Source organism: Propithecus coquereli, unplaced genomic scaffold (assembly GCF_000956105.1).
Source record: "Propithecus coquereli isolate 6110/MARCELLA unplaced genomic scaffold, Pcoq_1.0 Scaffold29, whole genome shotgun sequence".
Taxonomy (NCBI): Eukaryota; Metazoa; Chordata; class Mammalia; order Primates; family Indriidae; genus Propithecus; species Propithecus coquereli.
Window position 1 is genome coordinate 1357715 of NW_012148507.1, and position 7286 is coordinate 1365000.

Sequence of the window (7286 nt, forward strand, 5' to 3'; positions counted from 1 at the left end):
GCTAATTTTTTCTATATATTTTCAATTGTCCAGATAATTTCTTTCTATTTTTAGTAGAAACGGGGGTCTCACTCTTGTTCAGGCTGGTCTTGAACTCCTGACCTCAAGCGATCCTCCCGCCTTGGCCTCCCAGAGTGCTAGGATTACAGGCGAGAGCCACCACGCCCGGCCAGAGGTTCTTAATTTTAATGTAGCCCAATTTATAAATTTTATTTTATGGTTAGCACTTCTTGTTTTCTGCTGAAGAAATCTTTGTCTCCCTAAGCTCATGAAAATATTCCTCTATGTTTCTTCTAAGTGTTTGTCTTATGTTTTCAGATCACCCAGTCCATCTGATTTTTGTGAATCATGTAAGCTAGGGGTTATGATTGTTATTATTTTTTTCTATATGAATATCCAGTTGACTTAGCACTGTTTTCCCCACCACTCTACAGTATCGCCTTTGTTATAAATCAGTTGCCCATATATGTGTGCTTCTGGACTCTACCCTGTTTCATTGGTCTATTTGCCTTTCATTTACCAATACCACACTGATTGAACTACGAGAGCTTCACGAGAAATCTTGGTATCTAGCAGTTTCAGTCCTTCAGCTTTGTTCTACTCCAGGATTGCCTTGGCTATACTTGGCCCTTTGCATTTGCATTTCTGGAATTTTCCATTTAATATTTTTGGATAGCAGCTGATTGTGGGTAACAGAAACCAGGGATTGTGGGGATGGTGGGGGGGAGCTGCTTACAGCAGTTTTCAATTAGGCATTTCAGTAATAATCCAGACTCATTCCCTTAGATAGGGAAACCGGAGAAGCAACCAGGGCCCCAAGTTGAAATCACTTAAATTCTTTTCCAAAATTTTCGTATTTAACTATTTCAAGGATCCCTTCAAATGCAATTATCTTAGGCAGGTGGGGCAGTTCAGGCTAAATGGCCCTGGCTTCACACCCTCCCATTCCATTGGGTTAGATGGCCGCCTCAAGTTTTTTATCTACTGGTAACAAGTAAGCTTGGAAGGAATGAGGAAGAAAGACAGCTCGGGGGTGTCTGGGCCCAGTGAAGTGCCTGCCTATCCTTTCGTACATTGCATTGTTAGTGCAATGACAGCGCTTACTTAGTTATCTGCAGCATGTGACTTAAAAATGCATAATACCAATACTGCCATCCCAGTGATGCTTCTTGTATTTAATTATTAACCAGTAGAGATTCTGTAGTTTTTATATTGATTTTAAATGGGAGTTAATGGTGATATAGAAAACTGTCTCCCTCCCCTCTTCCCGTAAATCTTGGGGCCAACTACAGCCATACCTACATACTGAAGTGACGAGTGCACCCTTGGGCACAGCTCGGTTTTCAGTTTACCAGGTCCCAAGGGAAACCTCTTCCAAAGCTTCGGATGCAAATCTGAGGGCTGTCCCCGCTGCGGACAAGGGAGGAGCTTGAGTTTTGGTTGACAGGCCCAGGGATGAGGGGGAAGTAGCTTTTCTCCTGCTTTTGTGCTGGTTTTCTCTTCTAGGTAAAGATAACCTCTGTTTGGACTATAGCTTTCGGTTCTCCTGAAGGCAAGGGCAGCCGCACTAAATAGTCTTTAGATTTTTTAAAACACAGGAAAATTCTCTGAGGTCACCAGTCTCTAGTGGTCTAGGGAATGTCATCTGTCCAAATTGTGTAGGTAACATTTTTCCTCTATTTTTTCATCTTCCTTTTCTCTTTTTTGTATTCTCCATCACGTTCCCTTGCCCAAACCTCCACCCAGGCCTCGTCAAAGTCCCCATGATTCTCTTCAACCACAACTCCATCAAGGAAATCTTTAAACCTGATAAAAGTAAGTGATTTGTTATATGTTTACTTCTTTACATAGTTTTAAAAGATTTCTACCTATTTAAATAATTTAAAATTTATGTTACCTGAATGTGTGGATTATTTAGGAACAAATGCAGTTAGGAGTGAGAGCCCACTCCTAATTTCTCCTTTGCTGTTATTTTGGGGAATTCTGCTTTGCTTTACAGACATTCACTTTACTCATGGGCACCAATTTGGTGTGTATGAACTTGACCTTCCTTTGATGTTCACAAACATGAACATGGGAGGCAGCCAGGGAGAGCTGGAAACAACACTGGTCACAGGGGTTCTAGAGAAGACCTAGTTCCTAAGTTTCACTTTTCAACTTAATACTTTGTGATTTGGACAAGTTGCTTAGACTTTTTAAGCGTTGCTGTCCTTATAGGTGAAACGGAGGTAACCCTCAAGGTGACTGAAAAATTAAGTAAAATCATGAAGGTGAGGACACTTAGCAAGTAGACATTCAATCCATTCAGGAAATATTGAGTGCTTTTTAGTTCTAAGCATTTGTACCAAAATAACCAAAATGAACAAAACAGACAAAAATACATTACTTTGTAAAGATAACATTCTATTAAACTGCATACTAAATAAGTACGTTGTGTAGCAGGTTAGGAGTTGATAGAGCAACGTCAGATACTCGAGCGTGGCTAAGGGGGCAGGTCACACTGAAAGTCACACTGAAAGGTAACATTTGAGCGGACTGGAAGGTGATGAGGAGGTGAGCCACGAAGCTATGCAGGGAACAGCATTCCAGATAGAGGGAACAGCCAGTTGGGCAGTCCTGTCTTGTTCCAGAGCAGCAGGGAGGCTGGTGTGTTGTACTGAGAGAGTGGGGCACAGGGATAGGGTCAGAGAGGTGGGGGCCAGTGAGGCAGCAGGCCAGGTCCAGTAGAGCCTCAGAGGCCACCTGAAGGATGGAGCTTTTGTTTGGAGTGAAATGGGCGGCCATTCAAAGGATTCATTCTGGCTGCTGCTGGAGAGGAGAGTGTCAGACAAGGGGGAGGCAGGAGGGTGCTGCAGTCATCCAGGTGGGACTGGTGAGGTCAGGTAAGCAGTGCCCAGCTGCCGGAGCAATGGCTAAGAATCTCCTGACAGACTCTAGGTAGAGCGTGGCAGAGAGAGAGTGAGCAAGGGTGACTGCAAGGGTTTGGGGCTGTAAGGAAGGCTGGGTTGCCGGCCACCGAGGTGGAGAAGACAGGCTGGGGATGGGAGGAACATGGATTTCAGTTCTGGACTAGAACGTTGATTTCGGGGTCGGGGGAGGTGATGTGCAGCTTGAACCTTTATTTTTAGTAATTTTTTAAAAAGCATAATTAGAAACTTTCAAAATAGAAACATTCCTAGCAAACCGTTTAAAAGTTTGGTTGTCTGATAGGAATTTCACATCAGGTCACCTAGGTCCAGCCCTGTGTCCCCCACCCTTACCCCACAAACCCCCATTCAGCCATGTAACAGTGAGGCGGGCACACTGTCCTCAACAAAACCAGCCCACCAGCTGGGGCTGGACATCTCCAGGAGCCCTGGGGGCTTCTAGCCTGGACTGGGAGCTCCCAGGACCTCCCTCTTATTACTTGAATTTGCAAGCACTCCTCTATTGGCTTCACCTGAATGCTCAGTGTCAAGGACATCCGGCCAACTGCAGGAGCCCCAGCTCTGTGCATCCCCCCAAGGGGCCTGAGATCAGCCAGGGTGGTCCTGAGGGGAGACCCCGCTTCTGCTCCTGGTTCCCTTGGACCAGATGTAACCTGCCTACTGGTCGGACTGCCACCCCCTCCGCGGCCCCAGCCTCCCCACCCCATCCTTGGCTCCAAAGTAAAGGCCTGGCAGGCAGAGCCATGAGCTGTTGGCAGTTTGGGCAAGTGGAGAGACAGGTGAAGGGAAATTCCCAGTTTTTCTTGATTAAAAATCATCCACAGTGTTAACATGGAAAATCTGCGTTGTGATCTGTGATGCGATGGTTCAACCAGGCCTTTGCCTGGAAGTCACCTAGGAAAGAAAATCTTTAAAAACACATCATCGTGTTGAAATAAATTCTTCTCAGGTTCGGGAACCTTTTAGGGGAAGGGAAATGAAGTGTGTGGGTGGGAGAGCAGCAGTCATGAAGCCCAGATGACCCTGGTTTTCCCTGGGATGTTGATTTTGAGCTGTTCAATGCCCATGTGGTGAAGCCCGGGTAGCAGGTGCAAGATGAAGCAGGGCGTTCAGGAGAGAGGACTGGGCTGGGGGGTCTGTGGGAGTCGCAGTGTGAGAGAGCGGCATTCAAGCTGTGGGACTGAAAGATTCTACAAATGACAGTGGGACTAGTCTAAGAGAAGAGGTCCTGGGGCACTCCAGCGATAAGAGCAGGAAAAGAGGAACCAGAACTACAAAGAAGCATCCAGTGAGTAGGAGAAAAATCAAGGGGGCGTGGTGTCTTGGAAACCGAGCAAGCAAAATGCTTTGGGACAGAAAGAGCCATCCCCCGGGTCACACGCTGCCTGCCCATCGATCAGGTAAGGTGAGACCAAGAGCACTGCTGGATTGAGCGAGGCGGGGTCGTCGGTAATTTAGCGAGCAGTTCTGGCAGAGTGACGGGAGATGGTGTAAGAGAGATTTGGAGAACTGTGGACTTCAACTACTGATAATTCTTTGGGGATTTTTGCTGCCAGGGAGAGCATTCACTGGTGGTGGTAGGGAGAAGCCAAGGAAGACTCGTTTTTTGGTTTTCTTTTAAAGATTGGAGAAATAACAGATTTTTGGCACGCTAATAGGAATGATTTAGTAGAACAGGGAAAAAATAATAATGATACAGGATAGGGTAGAACTGGCAGGGCAATATCCTTGAGCAGGGAAGAGGGATGAGATTTAATGATTGAATGCCTTGGGCTGGTCCAAGTGCAGTGGTGTCTACAACTAATTGATCACAAGTTGTTGCAGATTTCCTTGTTCCTTCTCCACTTCTCTCCCTCTGCTTTACTTGACTAGCTTAAAAAAAAAAAAACAAAAAACGATAATTTAGTGGTCTTGGATTGGAGCACAAGGAGTCTATGACAGGGTCAAACTTTTTCTTTTTCTTTTCTTTTTTTTTTTGAGACAGAGTCTAGCTCAATCACCCCGGGTAGAGTACAGTGGCATCATTATAGCTCACTGAAACCTCAAACACCTGGGCTCAAGCGATCCTCCTGCCTCAGCCTCCCGAGTAGCTGGGCCCATAGGCGCTCGCTATCACATTTGGCTAATTTTTTCTATTTTTAATAGAGATGGGGTCTCGCTCTTGCTTAGGCTGATGTCAAACTCCTAAGCTCAAGCAATTCTCCCGCCTTGGCCTCCCAGAGTGCTAGGATTACAGGCATGAGCCTCCGCGCCCCGCCAGCAAACTTTTCCAATAAAGGAGCAGACAGTAAATATTTTAGTCTTTGTGGGTCCTATGGCTTCTGCCAGAGCTACTCCGTTGCTCTAGCTCTAAAGCAGCCATAGGCAACACATAATAAATGGACATGGCTGTGTTCCAAGAAAATGTTATTTAGAATCACCAAAATTTTAATTTCATACAGTTTTCGCATCCCACAAAAAGTATATTCTTTTGATTCTCCCCTAACCATCCAAAAATGTAAAAACCATCCTTAGCTGGCAGGTTGTACAAAAGCAGGCAGAGAGCGTAGCTCGCCCACCCGGCCAATATAACAGACAAGAAGTCAACGCAGACGGGTGCGATTAAGTTGGATACCTGCAGTGAGGGGAATCTGGAAATTCTCCCGAGTGCTTCAGGTTTCTCAGTGAAGTAGGGTCCTAAGGATGAAGATGATGGAGAAGATACGGAAGGTTTGAGGAGAGAAGCACAGGCATAAAATACAGAGCATGAACTGACTGGGGAAATTTAAGTGGGCTGATTCGCCAGGCAGCATGAAGGTCCCCTCTGAGGTCTGCAGTCATGAATTTAAAATGAGACCTGCCCGGTGGGGTTGTGCTTTGCTCAGCCACAGTCAGTTGCAATGATGGGGACACACGGCTGTCAGAAAGTGGGGCTTTAACTTCAGCTGTGGTTTTGCTAAGGGAGGTTCAAGCCAGAGGGAGCCACAGAAGTTGAGAGTTTGTATAAGAGAGTGATTGTAATGACTGTAGGGTTGCCAGAGTTAGCAAATAAAAAGGATAGGCACAGTGGCACATGCCTGTAGCCCCCAGTTACTCCTGAGGTTGAGGCGGGAGGATTGCCTGAGTCTGGGAGTTTGAATCCAGCCTGGGCAACATAGTGAGACCCCATCTATAAAAAAAAACAGGATGTCTAGTTAAATTTGAATTTCAGACAAACAATTTTTTAGTATAAAAGTAGTATAAATCCTATGATTAGGAGGGAGAGAGAACAGGAAGCAGATGAGGGAGCACTACAAGTTGGAGGATCCGTGGATTGGAGGTTCTGGTGGGGAAAAGATTGTTGGAGAGGACTACCAGGCTACCAGAAAGGCACAGCTGAAATGCCAGAAGGTGGAGGCATGGAATCAAACGCTTGGCTTTGAGATTATGAGCAGCTGCAGTCACTGGTTATGACAAGGTTTAGGTCCAACCATGAGGGTGAGTGGGGGACACTGGGTGGAGAACAGGGTCGTTGGAGGTAAGGATTTCAAAGAACAGAGTTCAAAGGGACAGTCTGTTGATAATGCCGTAAAAAGACTGAAATAATTGCATGCTTACCATATGACCAACACTATGTAGGGACATGAAGTTAAGATTTTTAATAAGAGGGTCCCAGTCTAGGATGACTTATGGAATCTGCAGAGGCTGGAAAGGTCATTTAAAACTGGATGAAGGAGGCCTTTGCAATGTTATGCTAAGAAATTTAGTTTCATGGCACTCTCCTTCCTGCAGAGAAAGTAGCAAAATTAATTAAATCAGCACACTTCCTTCTCATTTGAAGTACCTGAATATGAACATGTTTTAAGTACTTAAGACACGTTTCTCTCTTAGTCCCCGGCCTTTTTATTCCAAAGTTAAAGGTAAGACATTCCAAGTGAGTAGTTCTTGGTTTTATTGCTATGTATATGTAGCCACGGGGGGTTGGTTGGATCATTAACCATACCTCTCTTTTATGTCATGATGTCATACAAATTGAGATTGGATAAACTGCAGTAAGTTATTTCTAAGGCATCATAATATTCTGGTTGCCTTTCTTTTAATATGGAAGTAATTTAGAAAATACTTTAAAGTCATAGTTTTTTGCATTTTTGTTTCCTGAAACAAGTGAGTAAAATCAGGCTGAATGAAAAGGGGACGGTTGAGCCCTTAAAATGTGCCTTGGGGACGTGTGGCTGTGCTGGGAGGCTGGCTAAAGAGGGCTGGGGAGGAGGCAGCAAGCAGTCCTTCATCTGACTAGGGGTGTAGGTAGGTTCAGACCCTTAAGGAGAAGGAGCAAGCCAACATTTTTTACTAATTAAGGACTCTACACTGCTTAAGTGTGCACACACTTCTACCCTTCCC